The 16,905-nt window shown below is 37.2% G+C and overlaps 1 protein-coding gene across 4 annotated transcripts in view; it reads right to left on the bottom strand.

Annotated features, from left to right (window-relative positions):
• Nucleotides 1–16,905, bottom strand: part of rl (Mitogen-activated protein kinase rl) — an 85,467-nt gene that overhangs the window by 50,158 nt on the left and 18,404 nt on the right. The gene's annotated exons all lie outside the window — the stretch shown is intronic.

The raw sequence follows: 16,905 nt of genomic DNA, 5'->3' as shown, positions 1-16,905 counted from the left end.
TTTGACCATCTTTTAATGAAACCCAGGACACTCATGGCCTTTGCGACCGTGGTGGAAATGTGGGTGTTAAAATTTAACTTATGGTCCATAAGTACGCCCAAATCATTTATATTATTTAAACGTTCTAAAGGGGTATTGTTTAGAAAATAAGTGACCAGTTGGGGAGAGTTACGGAAAAAAGTCATTACCTTACATTTGGTAGTGTTAAGATTTAGTAGATTAAACTGGCACCAGGATTGAAAGTTTTTAAGATCAGCTTGTAGCCGACTAAATGAATCTGTATCTTTATGAGTAAGACAAAGCTTGACATCGTCAGCATACATAAGCACACGCGAATGAACAATGACTGATGGAAGATCGTTAATGAATAGTGTGAAGAGCAGAGGGCCAAGATGACTACCTTGAGGTACACCAGAAGTCACAGGAATGGAAGCGGAAAAAGAAGACTTAAAAAGTACCTTCTGTTTTCTATTTGTTAAATATTCACGAACCCAAGAAAGGAAAAGGGGTGGAAACCCAATGTCGCTCAGCTTAGAAAGTAATAGGGTATGATTAACGGAATCAAAGGCTTTGCTAAAGTCAGTGTATATTACATCAGTTTGTTTACCATTTTTAAACCCCTTGATAATTACTGATGTAAATTCTAAAAGGTTAGTGGTTGTAGATCTACGTTTCACAAACCCATGTTGGGAGGGCGAAATAATAGAGCTGCAAAAATGTTGCAATTGAGAAGTTATAATTTTCTCAAAAGCTTTCGGAATAGCGGACAATTTTGAGATACCCTTATAGTTAGAGGCTTCGGACTTTTTGCCATTTTTATGCAGAGGAATGATAAACGACTCCTTCCAAATAGATGGAAAAGAGGAAGATTCGACAGACAATAGAAACAATTTTAAAATGGGTTTACATAATGCGTTTGCACAGAACCTGAGTACGCATCCAGGAAGACCATCTGGCCCCGGAGAATAAACAGGTTTAACTAATTTAAGTTCGCTAAGAATAGAACTTTCATCAATCACTGGATTGAAAATGCAATTAGCCTTTTTTAAATGATAAGGATACGGACTTGCTCGATATTCCGTTGAGGAATAAGTTGTTTTGAAAAAACTCGCAAACATATCGGCAATTGCCTGATCAGTGCTTGCTTTTTTATTTTGAAAAGACAAAAAAGATGGGTGCACAGAGGTCTTACGTTTAGAATTAACAAAGTTATAAAATTGTTTAGGGTCGGAAGAAAACTGAAGCTTACACCGCTGAAGATAATTCTTATAGCATTGAGTATTAAGCATCATGAATTTTGAACGAGCGACTGTATACAGAGCATAATCTGATGAACGACGTGTTTTTTGAAACTTCTTATAATATCGTGTCTTCACATTTTTCAAATTGGATAACTCACGAGAGAACCAGGGAGGTTTGTTAAGCCGCTCCAGCCTACTAAGAGGCACACAAATATCAAAGAGTGAATTCAGAGTATCATAGAAAAAACGAACAGCTGAGTTCATATCTCTACAATTGTACAGATAAGACCAATCGGTAGTAGCAATGTTTTCATTAAGGCTGGCAAAGTCAGTCTTACGAAAGCACCTAGTTAGAGGTAACTCATTTGAACCAAGTAATGGTGAATGCAAGGGCAAATCAATTTTTAAATTTAATGTAGGATGAAATTTGTCTTCTGGAAGAAACAAATGGTTCGATCCTAGAAACCTCACAATAAGAAGAATCCAATACAAAAATAAGATCTAACGATTTTCTATTAGAATTTAAGACGGGATTGACTTGGGATAAAGATAAGCCTAGAAGGCCATCAATAAAGTCATGTGACAAAGAGGGCAGCAACGTGGTAGATTCATCTGTTAGTGACCATGCTAAAGCGGGTAAATTAAAATCACCTACAACTATGAGCAAGTAATGAAAGCATTAAAAGATTTAAAATTTACTTTAACACCGACAAACTCAATCTCCTGGGTACTAGAAAATTGAATCATTTCAGATGATAAAGCAGCATCAACAGCTATCAGAACGCCACCACCTATACGAGAAATCCGGTCACGTCTGAATATAGAAAAGTTTGTGGAAAAAACCGATGCATCAGCAATATCAGGTTTTAGCCACGTCTCTGTAAAAGCTAGAATGTTATGTTCAAAAGAAAGTCTATCTACATAGAGATTAGAAAGTTTAGATTTCAGCCCTCTAACGTTCTGGTAACCCAGGTTAAGGGACGAAGCTAGTTTTTTGACACACCAGCAGATGCTGATGTGGCAGGAATGGTATTAGTTGTTGTTGTTGGCAAGCGAATCGGTTTCCGATTTTTCTTTTTCACAGTATATTCCTTAACTAGTATATGTTTTGGCCAAAAATCTTCTCGACATATAGTGTCGAAGATATTGGCAGAAACACTAATTTTAAAGGACGAAATGTCCCGAGAGTAAGAAAATTTAAACTTCTCCACCGCAATATTCGAGACGTTAACTTTCTTCCGAATATAGGCTATTACATCATCAGATGTGACAACAGGGTCTAGCCTAGAAACAAATATATGTTTCTTTGGTGGTATGCCAACGAGAGGCCGCGGTCCCGAAGCGTCAGCCGCAGCAGTAACGTTGGACAAGTCACCCACTGCAGCAGTCAACTTGTTTACGGGGCCCTCGATACTTTTAGAACTATCGGCAATATACATTGGAATGGGTAATTGCCCGGACACATCGGACACTACAATAGGCATCGTTTTTAAGAGATCATTCCCAGGTGATACCGGTAATTCCTTACTAATAGCATTCACAACCGGGCTCTTAAACGAAATCAATTGCTGTACATTAGGAGTGGACGGTGCATGAGACCGGTCGGGGACGATAAGAGACGCTGGCGGGTCTACAGATGCAGAAACACCCCAAGGACTGGTCCTTTTACGTTTCGGAGACTCATTCATAAGCGATAAACTTCTGAACTGAGTCTCCACCGCAGTAAACTCCGCTTGGAGTTTATTAAAACCTGCCCTTAAAGTGTCAAAACTATCTCTAGTCCGACTCATGAAAGAGCGCATCTCATTCTCGACCTCTCGGCAAGCATCACATCCATATTTTAAGCCACCACCTTTAGCAATAGACTCCTTGATTCTGCCTTGAATCGGACTCTACATTGATTTGTGTAATGATGAGATACGTGTTATGTTTAAATAACGTGAAAATCACAATTTACAAGTAGTTAAGTATTCAATAATTCTCAAGTAACATTATAAGGCGAAGAATTGTTTACAATACCGATGCCCTAAAAAAACTTTTATTGTAGGCTTAACCTTTTAGCCGGAGGCTATCCGCGGCTAATCTCGGCCATGCCAATGTTTTTATACCCTTGCAATATTTTGTGTCCATCTACCTACAAGACTCATTTTATTTATTTCCGGAAAACTGCTGCGTACAAAGTCAAGCTGTGTGGTGTATAAGTATATATGGTATGCCATTTAGTCGAAGTTTATAAAAAAGCTGTCATATTACAGGTATGTAATGTGGCTATCTAATTTTGGTTAAATTTGTGAAGTATGTATGTGCCTTAAGGTCATGGACAATGACTACAACATGCATTTCCCGCTTTATCTTTGTCAAACCGTCCTTCTAGTCCTGTGTTATTTACAATTCCCTTCGTCTTGTTGAAATAGTTCGTTATGAAGAAGTCATCTTCTGTTAGCACGTTATCAAGTTAAGTTGTTAGTGACATTACTGAGTATTATCCTCAAGTAGTTCACGAAATAGCGCTATACAGACAACATTTTAAATTTTTGTTTTCCCAAAAATGACCTCGAGTCTGCTCATTCGAACGATTGAAACAAATAGGTCCCTAAAATAAATGCCATTCACAATTTTCTTTTATACTGACTTTTTGATCACGCAACTAGAGCAAAGTTTCATTTAATCGAAAATTTTTAATATTATAAGAATTTTTTCAAGCTTTTCCGATAAGAACAGGAAGTAATTTTTTACCCTGTTGTTAAAAATATAGCAGCTTTTCGTTTAATAATTAACTGCCAATATTTATTAGATAATTATGCACCAACTAACGCTAAAATTTTCATGATAGTAGGGGGAGGAACGCATTGCTTTGCTGAGAAGACGTATTGGATCCAAAATCTTGGAAAACGATGTAAAACTTAAAAAAACCAGAGGGCTGGGGCTAATTTCGACCGCGTCAAAGTTTGTATACTCCTGCAACTTTTTTTGTAACCCTTTCCTTACCGATAGCTATCAAAGTGGAAAAACATTTTTTCCAAAAAGGCTAAAGTTTGCGAAAGAACGGCCTACAATCTTAGCATAGGAAATAACTAAGATATTGATCAAAGTCACTGGTTTCCACCGATCATTCCTATAGGGGCTTGATAAAATAGTCACCCGATCTTGTTTAAATTTAGCACAGTCAAATATATCTGTTACCCTGACAAAGTTATTGACAAAAGGCACTGTTTTCAAACGATCGTTCCTATGGGAGCAATGTGACATAGTCACTCGATCTTGATCAAATTTGGCACCGTCCTCTATAAATGTAAAATGCTTAAAATAACGAAGGTATTAAAAAAAGTTACTGTTTGTGCTTTTGAAGTTTGTGTGGGAGCTATATGATATAGTGGTCCGATCCGGCTGAATCCGAGATATACAACCTGTGTACTACATACAAGCCTGCATGCAAAATTTTGAAACTCTTACGGTCTAGGAGGAGTTTGCGCTGATCCAGACGGACGGACAGACGTACGGACATGGCTATTTGAACTCATCTCAAGAATATGTGCTTCCTTCTATGCGTTGCACACTTCTGACCAAAATTGATATACCCTTTCAGCCGGATCAGACCACTATATCATATAGCTCCCGTTATTTTCTGTGCTATTGTCGTGAAATTTTTGTAATTTGACAAACTTCAAATGAATGTTCATATTGAAAACGAGCAAAGCAGTCTTGTTAGGTGGTGCATGGTCTGAACAGTACGTACGTCTTCCGGAATATTCAGAATACCACAAACACGACACGCTAAAACGGTTAGGCAATGTGGCATGATTTGGGGTAGTTTCTCATATAAATGACTTGGTCCAAATCATAAGATTTGTGGGAATATGAATCGAAATGTCTACATGAACGTCATGAAGAAGGTTATGCTCTCCTATATCATATGGAATATGGCGATAAAATCGACATACCACTAGTAAAACGACCCAAAACATAGGAGCAAGATTAAAAAAATTGATTTTATTTCGAAAGAATCGATGTAATGCTAGGGTTATTACATAAATTTTGCATGTAGGCTTGTATATACTGCAGGGGTTGCATATCTCGGATTCAGCCGGATCGGACCACTATATCATATAGCTCCCATACGAACGGCAAAGTAACGAACAGTGACTTTTTATACCCTTGCAAAAAGGGTATATTAATTTTGGTCAGAAGTGTGCAACGCATAGAACGAAGCATCTCCGACCATACAAAGTATATATATTCTTGATCAGCACGACGAGACGAATTCAAATAGCCATGTCCGTCCGTCCGTCTGGATCAACGCAAACTCCTCCTAGACCGTAAGAGCTACAGAGCTGAAATTTTGCACGTAGGCTTGTATATACTGCAGGGGTTGTATATCTCGGATTCAGCCGGATCGGAACACTATATCATACTGCAACTTCGCCAATGTCACGAACAGTGACTTTTCTCAATAACTTCGTTATTTTCTGTGCTATTATCGTGAAGCTTAATATAATACAGTTTATTACGCCTTTAAACTACTGTGCCAAATTTGATGAAGATCGGGTGACTATATCATATAGCTCCCATAGGAACGATCGGTCGAAAACAGTGACTTTTGTAAATAACTTCGTTACTTTGAACGCGATTGCTTTCAAACTAAACATTTGTTAGTTTAATATATCTGTTAATGACTGTGCCGAATTTGATAAAGATCGGGTGATTATATCATATAGCTCCCATAGAAACGATCGGTAAAAAACAGTGACTTTGATCAATATCTTCGTTATTTTCCATGCTAAGATTGTAGGCCATTCTTTCGCAAACATAAGCCTTTTTAGATAATACGTTCTTCCACATTGATGGCTAATGGCTAAAGAGTTACCAAAAAAGTTGCAAGGGTATACAAACTTTGACCCGGTCGAACTTAGCCCCGGCCCTCTGGTTTTTTTTCCTCTTTGGGAAAACCAGATATTTAATTATATATATTTTATGGGGTCGGAAACGTATCCGAACATCTCACCAATTGTATAATACCCTCTCTGAAATTGGTGAGTTTATTACACCTACATATAAATGACTATGCCAAATTTGATGAAAATAGGATGGATATATATCATATATCTTCCATAGGAACGATCGATGAAAAACATTGACTTAGATCAACAATTAGACTTTTTAGATAAAACTTTTTTCCGTTTTGACGGCTAATACATACAGCTGCGAGCAAAAAAATAGTAGTGGCTTCACCCATTTCATAAATATTATAGAAAGTTATGTTATCGGGGCAAGACTGAGACTTCTTGGTATGCAAATTTTTTATTCGGTCTGTTAATAATTATATTATAAACAAAAAAAACCACTCCATTTTGATATTTCAAAAATAATAAAGATTTGGTGTCAATAGTTCCGAATTGAGGCAAGCAAAATAATAGTAGCACATATTTTAAAGAGCAAAAAATATCATAGTATAGGGTTTTATTCCAGGGAAATAGTTTAAAAATAAAGACCAAGTTAATATCAACCTATTAATAATTAGTGGCATGTCCATTGTTCCCCAATACGGCTGCGCAGCGACGCGGCATTGAATCTATCATTTTCTAACACTTTTCTGGTGTTATGGCCTTTTATGTACGCTCTATAGCAGTCTAAGGACCTCTTTTAGTAGTTGGCTTTGCAGCAACTACTCCCTTCTTAACGTCGCACTACAAATTTTCAATCGGGCTCAGATCGGGCGACTGTGCGGGCCACTTCATTAAATCTACTCTAGTATTGTCGATACGAGCTTTTGCCACTTTCCTTGTGTGTTTCTAGTTATTGTCTTGTTGAAATACCCAACAAAGTAATATTTTCTCTTCGTCCTGTGGTACCTTTACTTCCTCAATAATTTTAACGTACACATTATGCATTCTATGCAGCATATAGGTACAACACCGTATTAAGGAAAACAGCCTGACACCAACACACTTCATCTGCCATGTTTAATAGTATTTGTGGTGTACTGTGGACTGTACTCCGTGTTTTTCTGTCCACGAATATACGGCCTAGATCCCCTCTGTCCAAACATCACAATTTTGGATTCATTTGACCACAGTATGTTGCGCCATTTCTCCACAGGCCATTTTATGTGAAATTTTGAGCATTCAATCCATTCGTTTATGGTCTTCTGTGGGAGAAGCGGATTTTTCCGAGGGCTGCGAGCGTTCAAGTTATTTTGAGGTAACTCTCACCGCACTATCCAAACACTGGCCGGCACTTTAGGCTCTTCCTGGATCTCCACAGCAGATGCAAACGGGCGAAGCCTTGAGTCTCGTACTATTTTTTTTTCTAATTCGGGCGAGATTTTAAGCTTTCGGCCACGTCTTTCTGATATTTTTTTAAATTTTAATGCATTTGGAACTGCAGTTGGGGAGCAATTAAAAATTTGACAGACTTCTATGTAAGTTTTGCCCTTATCCATAAGGTCAACTCTGGCGACCAAACTCTCAACAACAAGGAACCCGGTCAACTAGGCGACTACTTTCTTGCACGCTTTGGACACAGAACAATCCTAAGCGAGGTCACAAATTGATGAACAGTTCACATCAATCTGGGGTCTCGACTTAATACATCGCAATTGATTAACTTGGCAATCATTGCGTAGCCAACTTGGCGACTAAAAACAATTCATTGGAAAACTAGGAGTTGGTTTTCCGCAACAAGGTAGCAGTGCATACCCATTGAATAAAAATTTATCAACTAGGCGATCACTTTGTCCAAAACCATTTAACAACGATTTGTGTCAACAAGGCGATCAAATCATAAAATTATTTTTATGTTCTAATGTTATATTATTTTATATAATCTAAACACCAACACAGAATTTCGAAGAATGGAAAAAAATGCACTTCATAAACACAAAAATGATCGGGAAATACCATGTAACCTTTGGAACAGGTCAGGTATGTACATACAAGTATACAAAAGTGTGTAGGTCGCTATGGAAGAGCGGAAACCTCACACTTTTATAAGTATGTAATGGGATATAATGTGAATGAGATTTTTAATAAGAAATGTTGTACTTATCAGGAATTCCGCCGATGCGAGCTGGAAGAGCGGAAGGATATCCGGCTCGAAGGACCAATGTTCGTGGAAGGGCGGAAGGCTCCAATGAGAGTACAATTAGTTGGCGGGTGCCAATTACTTCGGTTAATAATTATGCTTTATTCAATCTCTCCGTATGACCGCGTTTCGTTTTGGGCAAAACCTTACCCCTCACTCTCTGCTGTTCACCCGGTGGCGTGAACATACATATATGTTTGTTCAAAGAAAAACAAAAACAATGCGTAAACGTGAGTTAATCCGAAGATAGGGATCTTGGAGGTGTTTTAGGTTTAATATTTTGTAAAATATTTGCGATTCGAATATTTTGAAAGATCTTGCCTGGTGATAAAATTATATCCAGTTTGTTGACTTGAATTGGAATAATTCGCGAATGCTGAATATGGTTGCTATAGAAGCTGTTAAATATCCTGCGATGTCACTCGAGAAGTAAAAAATTTACTCGCATTGAATATTCATGGGAAAATAATTGTCCTTGACGCAGAATTTCTTTATGTCCTTTGCACCATATCCTTGGGTGCTGAGATGTCCTTGAAGCTTAGTGGCACTGGGTCCTTGGCGGTGAATGCTCTTGTACTATTTCCTTGGGTGCTGAGATGTCCTTAAAATGTCTTGTACTAGGTCCTTGTTGATCCTTCCGTTGTAAATATGTAATGGTGCGTAATCCTGATTGATGATCTTCGGTATGTTATTATCCTTCCAAATTTAAGCACTTCTCCTTTTCTTTTTCTTTGACGTTGTCTTGATGAGTGCCAAGCACTGACTGCTCTTTCGGTTCATATGCTTTGATTTTTAAATTGACTTTCATGTTGGACGAATCTCTCTTCCTCACTGTCCACGTGAGAGCGGTCGATTTGTAGGCTACCCATTTCCAGGCCCACTTTCAACTCGAAGTGTTCGTATTCTTTGTTCGTTTTCTCTGGTTATTTTTCTCGATATTTTCTAATTGAGACTCCCTATGTTTTTGAACTCACTATTTTTTGTATGACTCTGACGATGGCTCCGTTAATGACTCTGTCGCTAGCCCTGTCGCTAACTCTATTGCTGACTCCATTAATAATAATGTCAGAACTACGCTGTTGAAGATACTATTAATCCTGTCGAAAACTTTGTTGATGACTCTGCTGATGACTCTGTCGAAACCCTGCCGGAGACTCTGCCGATATTCTTCTTTTGGCATTGTATGACTTGTGTGTGTTGTTTTTTTTTTTCTTAATTTGTTACTCTCGTTTCACTGTGCGTCACATTCACATATTTCTAGGCGAACCCCGACAATTCGTATTGTGAGCGCTCACATACACGAGAGTCAGCGTCACTCATACACATACACACGATCCGAACCGGCATCACACATGTGAGGGTCAATGCACACGAACTTCTCCTTTGTTTTCGCACACGCTATGAAAACGTTTCCTTTAAAAGCCTGCTTTAAAAAAAAACGCAACGCGCGACTGTACTTGCAAATAGAAGTAAAAGAACAACACAACACAAAAAAAAAAAATGAGAAACTGATAAAAAAATATATATAAATATATACATATGTATATATATTTTACTTTTCACTCATAATACTCTTCAAGGTCCCTGCTCGGGCGCCATCTGTAAAGAAGCTGTGGCTGTGGCTTATTTGATCTGAGGACCTTGAAAGTATTATGAATGAAGCGGACGCAACCTAAAGGGACGGAAAAGGGGATACGAAAGGGTAAAAGGATAATCCAAGAGGAGCTGCAACGACTAATCTGCGAAGCGAAGCGAATCTTGACTGAGACTTGAGATCAGTGAGTGTCTTCGATTGCAGGAGAATAACTCATCCCGCCGAAATTCACTGATCCCTCGGCTCCACTTTAGAATATTACGGGACAAAGGCAAAAGGGAGGAGATTCGGTAGACGTGGTTTCATAAAAATGTCAAGCGTATTAATTAACAGTAACAAATCAGATTTTTTTTTGTAGTTAGCTAATTTCTAAACAATCATTGTTCAAGGGATTCCTATCGCACTTAAAGCTAAAGAGGAAACCTGGGTAATGAGCTCACTTAATTTAATCCTTGCTCTGTTGCTGCTACTTGTTGGTTTTCACTGGTCTTCGCACTATGATGGTCACTTGCTAAGTGATTTTTCTCCAATTCTATGTCTCTGATCAAACCTACCCTTGCTCGGCCTACTTATATACTAACGGTGAAAACATACGATGCGTCTTGTCCTTTGGCACGCGTCACGATTTCCGTCCCTCTCTTTCGCTTTCCAGTTCTTTGCTTTTCCATTTGGCGTCGGCATGCGACGCAGCGGCCGATGCTGAGAGATTGCCCTCTCCGCGAAGCGCTCGACGCCGCTGCCATGCCAAATCGGAACCAGAAAGAGGGAAGCGTAGATCAGAGCATTGTCTGTCAAAAGAACTACAGTTTAATTTATATTTTAATATTTTAAAATGCCCTCCATGGGCGTAACGAAGACAATCAACAGAGGGGTCCTGGATCGGCGTACTTTAACTTAAATATATATTAGAAGGGGAACGGTAATGAGGTTTCAGACGCTGCCAAGTATTGTGACTCGTCACAATATTCAAGTGCACACTTGTAGTTGATTGCGTATATATTTAATTGTTTATACTTGCAACAAGGTGTTACAAAATGATTTTTGGTATGAATATACTACACCTCCCATTTTTAGGAAATAACTTAATATTATGGAGTTATAATAATGATTATTGATAATTGAGTAAAGGTATATGTATGTTAGAAAAATTGTTTTTAGTTTGTGTCTGGCCAGACAAATTTTTTTCCTCTTTTTTTTCGAAATTGTATGAATATATTTTCATTAAAAGATGAATCCATAAAAGTTCTTATGCATAAATTTTGTTTTTATTTATTTTAATATTTTTATACTCTTGCAAAAAGGGTATATTAATACCATGTAAGAGCTACAGAGCTGAAATTTTGCATGAAAGCTTGTATATACTGCAGGGGTATATAGGGTATAGGGGTATATCTCGGATTCTGCCAGATCAGACCAGACTATATGATATAGCTCTCATACAAACGTCAAAGTCACGAACAGTGACTTTTCTCTAAAACATCGTTATTTTCTGTGCTATTGTCTGTCGTGAAACTTTTGTAATTTGACAAACTTCATATGAATGTTCATATTGAAAACGAGCAAAGCAGTCTTGTTTGGTGGTGCATGGTCTGAACAGTACGTACGTCTTGCGGAATATTCGGAATACCACATACACGACACGCTAAAACGGTTAGGCAATGTGGCATGATTTGGGGTTGTTTCTCATATAAATGACTTGGTCCAAATCATAAGATTTGTGGGAATATGAATCGAAATGTCTACATGAACGTCATGAAGAAGGTTATGCTCTCCTATATCATATGGAATATGGCGATAAAATCGACATACCACTAGTAAAACGACCCAAAACATAGGAGCAAGATTAAAAAAATTGATTTTATTTCGAAAGAATCGATGTAATGCTAGGGTTATTACATAAATTTTGCATGTAGGCTTGTATATACTGCAGGGGTTGCATATCTCGGATTCAGCCGGATCGGACCACTATATCATATAGCTCCCATACACACGACAAAGTCACGAACAGTGACTATTCTCAATAACTTCGTTATTTTCTATACTATTATCGTGAAACTTAATATAAGAGAGTTACGCTTATAAACGACCATGCCAAATTTGATCAAGATCGGATGACTATATCATATAGCTCCCATAGGAACGATCGGTCGAAAACAGTGACTTTTGTAAATAACTTCGTTACTTTTAACGCGATTGTTTTCAAATTAAACATTTGTTAGTTTAATATATTTGTTAATGACTGTGCCAAATTTGATGAAGATCGGGTGACTATATCATATAGCTCCCATGGGAACGATCGGTCAAAAACAGTGACTTTTGTAAATAACTTCGTTACTTTTAACGCGATTGCTTTCAAATTAAACATTTCTTATTTTAATGTATCTCTTAATGACTGTGTCGAATTTGGTAAAGATCGGGTAACTATATCATATAGCTCCCATAGGAACGATCGGTGGAAAACAGTGACTATGATCAATATCTTTGTTATTTCCTATGATTGTAGGCCATTCTTTCGCAAACATAAGGCTTTTTAGATAAAACGTTCTTCCACATTGATGGCTAATAGGTAAGGAAAGAGTTACCAAAAAAGTTGCAAGGGTATACAAACTTTGACGCGGTCGAAGTTAGCCCCGGCCCTCTGGTTTACTAATAATATTAGTAAACTTATTAAACGTTCAAGTTCCAAATTTGATCAAGATCGGGTGACTATATCATATAGCTCCCATCGGAACGATCGGTCGAAAACAGTGACTTTTGTAAATAAGTGCGTTACTTTTAACGCGATTGCTTTCAAAATAAACATTTGTTAGTTTAACATATCTGTTAATGGCTGTGCCGAATTTGATCAAGATCGGGTGATTATATCATATAGCTCCCATAGAACGATCGGTGGAAAACAGTGACTATGATATCTTCGTTATTTCCTATGATTGTAGGACATTCTTTCGCAAACATAAGCCTTTTTAGATAAAACGTTCTTCCACATTGATGGTTAATAGGTAAGGAAAGAGTTACCAAAAAAGTTGCAAGGGTATACAAACTTTGGCCCGGTCGACTCATTCTCGTGTGCTTATGTACGCGGATGATGTCAAGCTTTACCTCAGTTTTAAAGACATATAGTCTTCTTGCCTGCTTCAATCTGATTTTAATGATCTTCAGAGTTGGTGTGAAACCAACCTATTAAAACTCAATGGCTCTAAATGTAACGGATGTATGTCTTTTTTTAGATGCACTCCATACTTAGCAACTTATTATCTAAACGACACTCCCTTAGAGCGGTTAGATATTATCAATGACTTAGGTGTTCCTATGGACCATAATTTAACTTTCAATCCTCATATTTCTGCTACAGTTAGTAACGATTTGAATGTTCTTGGGTTTGTGAAACGATGGTCAAAAGAGTTTGACGATCCGTACACAACCAAAATTCTGTATACTTCATTAATCCGTCCTATCTTAGAGTACGGATCTTGCATATGGTCACCTCAATATGACACGCACCAAGGTAAAATGTAATCTGTTCAAAAGCAAATTGGGATCGCAATGTCAATTTTCCATCATACTCCAGTAGGCTTCTTTAAACAATCTTCCTTCTTTAATTAATCGTAGAGTAATGCTTGGTGCTATCTTTATTCAGAAACTTTTAATAGGTGAAATAGACTCTTCTAAGCTATTGAACCAGTTAAACCTGATTACAATCTTCGGTATCCCGTAATCAAATCAGAAGCCTCTCTTTTTCTTGTGAAAATTTGCTGTAGTTTATTATATTTTAATTGTTTGTCCGTTTCATTTGTATTTGTCCACGTGATAGTGCCGTCCGATATACGGCTGCTCCCCACGGTTTGATCTAAAAGAATATGAGTTCACAGTAGAATATCTAATAATGCTCCTAAGCCTAAAATACATGAAATACTATATAGTGATGAAGTAGGAAAAGTAGTGACCTCGAATATAACACATAATTTATGTTTCCTTAAGGGTGGTTTCTACCTTGTTGCCCCGAAACAGCGCTTCCTCATGGAAGTCCTACCGTTCGCAAATAAAGACTGAATCCAGAAATTAAAACTTTTTCTTAAAGGGTTATTTATGTAAAAAAATCGATCTATTTTTATTCTTTTATCTTAAAGTATAGTTACTGAATAATGTTATCCCAAATTTTTGTAGCAATTCAACCAACAGAATCAAAGTTATAGCGCTTTCAATCTTGCTCCTTAACGCGCGCGTCTCTCGACAATCAAACTTTCAACCCGATTATCTCGGAATCATGTTTTTTTTTTTTTAAAGTTACTTTGCTGTGACCACGATAACTAAAGAAGTTTTCAAAAATTTTAATTTTTAAATTTTTTTAAGTTGGTGTGTACTTAAACGAAGTATTTCTGCGAATTATATTTTTTATGAATGTTACATTTTATGGACGAAAAAAAGTGAAATTTTGGAAAAATCGCTCCCGTTTGCAAAAAAAAAAAATGTTGATCGTTTAAGTACACCACAATACACTATACTAATAAAATTATTTTTTTGATGATCCTATACAGGGTGGCCATAGTAATAGTGGACACCATTGGTCCACTGGTAATGAATACAAATAGTTGGCGGGTGCCAATTTCTTCTGGTCGGTGAGCTGGTAAATAATAAAAAACGCGCGGGAACTTCGTTTAAAACTATGATTTTTATTTACAGTATAATCTCACACACGAAAAAAGTTCGGTTAAAGGTAAACTGGATATTTTAGCAAGTGGAAAAAGGTGCCGGTATTCGGGGAAAAATCTCGTACTGGAATGATTTACAGGAGAACCCTTCGTCACCCTCCTCAGTATGACCGAATTCGGTTTTGGGGAAAAACCCTACCCCTCACTCTCTGCTGTTCACCCGGTGGCGTGAACAACATTAAAAAGTTTTTCTTCTTCTTCCCTCATTCCCCAAGCAAAGATCGTTGCAGGGTGCGTCTGTGTGTATGTGCATGTGCTCTGTTAATGACTAAGGACGTAGTAGGCAGCAGGCAGCGCTGGGAGCAGAGCCGATTTATATTGACTGTAACTTGTGTTCTATTTATCCGATCACATTCAAATTTTGGGATATGAGGTTTCATATCTAATATTATCACATGTGTTCATAGCGATACTCCAACTGCTTCACCTACCTCAGTGAAAGAAGTATATGTGAAGTTTTTCTTGTACTTGTACTTTATTAAAATCTTAAATTACGGGAAAAAACAAGCGGACCAGCCGACCTACCAACATTGAAATTTACTGTATGAGGCCAATTTGACGCCTGGCCGTGGAAAAAAGCATGTAATGTAACTAAATGTGTAAAGTAGTAAAGTAAAACAGATTTTCCAGAAGAACGACGCGTTAAAATATGCTCTCGGTGAGGCTATGCCCACGCTATTGAAACGTCACATAACCGCTCGCATGGCATTTGGCGGAAAATATAAATTTTGGTAAAAAGACATAATTTTCCCGACGAAAAGAGGTTTAACTAAGACGAGCCAGACTGTTTCCATAAGAATTCGCAGGATATAAGGCAACAATGCAAAACATGCCAGAAGGGAAACAACGGTGGAGAATCTTTGATGATTTGTACAGCATTTAGTTATGCAGGAAAGTCTCCACTATGTTTTATACCCACGAAAACCAATGCAGAAATATATATACATTTGTTAGATACAATACTCATTGAGTTTGTTGGAGACCTATCCGGAGACGAATGGATTTTCCAGCAGGACAACACTCCAATTCGTACGGAAAACAAAACATTTTTTTGCCGATAAAAAAAATCTGTTTAAGAATGGCCTGCGACCATTCAGGGCCTAAACCCAATTGAAGATCTATGGGGAATATTGCCACACAAGGTGTACAAGAATAACCGCCAATTTCATACTGTTAAGGAGCTTAAGAAGGCACTAATCAAATAATGGGTTAAATTGACCTTTCAACACTACAAAACTTGTCGAATTCAATGGAAAGTCGAATAAATCGATTGCTTGTTAAAAAGGAAACAATTAACAAATTTTATTAGATACATAAGATAACAAATTATTTAATTTTTCTTTTCCTTTTTCATTTTGCACATATACTTTCTTCATATGAAATTAACTTTATAAGTTAAATATTTTTAGTTTCTTGCAGATAAATAAAAAACAAAATTAATTTTTTTCTAACAATACAGTTATACTATAAAATTTTAAAAACTGAAATATTGTAATTTCGTTTTTATTGATTTTTTGTTAAAAAATTAAAATGCACATATACTTCTTTCATGAATGTTACTTCTAGTTCTATACAATATAGTGGACCGATCCTGATGAGTTTCATACCTTATCTTACCCAGGGTTTAAGTAGCGCAAATACCAAGTTTCATCCCAATAGCTCTTAAGATGGCTGAGTGAAACGCATACTAACCGACGGACGGACAGACGGACACATCTATATTGACTCAGTTCTCATGCTGATCCTTCTATGCGTTACAAACATCTGACCAATTTTATAATACCTTCTGCAAGGGTATAAAAAAAGCATGTTCATATACATCTGTATGTATGTACATTTATATATATTCACATAAGCAATATAGCACAAGAGTAACATGAGCTAGGGCTAGGCTAAGCCAGCGTGTGAAGGCTGTATGTACTGACTCTCTCCCTCTCTTTTGTAGCTGTCGCGGAAGCATAAGAATATATATGTATGTAAACATAGGTTAAGCAAAAGAATAATTATTAAATAAAAATAAATCGTAAAACTGCAATCAAACGACACTGAGTTGTCTGTGGGTATTTAACCCTTGGAACCCGGTCATTACAGCATGTAGGTCGAGGAATATATTAAGGATCTTTTTTAAACTACCCCACTTGAATAGTTGGGGTAATGATTCTATTTTTAGTAATATTTAGGAACAACTTTTGTATTACATTGAGGATAGTTAAGTCCGAAATCCGAAAGTATGGCATTTGGTATCTCTCTAGGCTAGAAGCCTTAGATAATGCCCTAGCCC

This window comes from Drosophila tropicalis, unplaced genomic scaffold, assembly GCF_018151085.1.
Source record: "Drosophila tropicalis isolate 14030-0801.00 unplaced genomic scaffold, ASM1815108v1 contig_527, whole genome shotgun sequence".
Lineage (NCBI taxonomy): Eukaryota > Metazoa > Arthropoda > Insecta > Diptera > Drosophilidae > Drosophila > Drosophila tropicalis.
The sequence above is the reverse complement of the archived record's forward strand: the minus strand, read 5'-3'. Positions and strand labels throughout refer to the sequence as shown.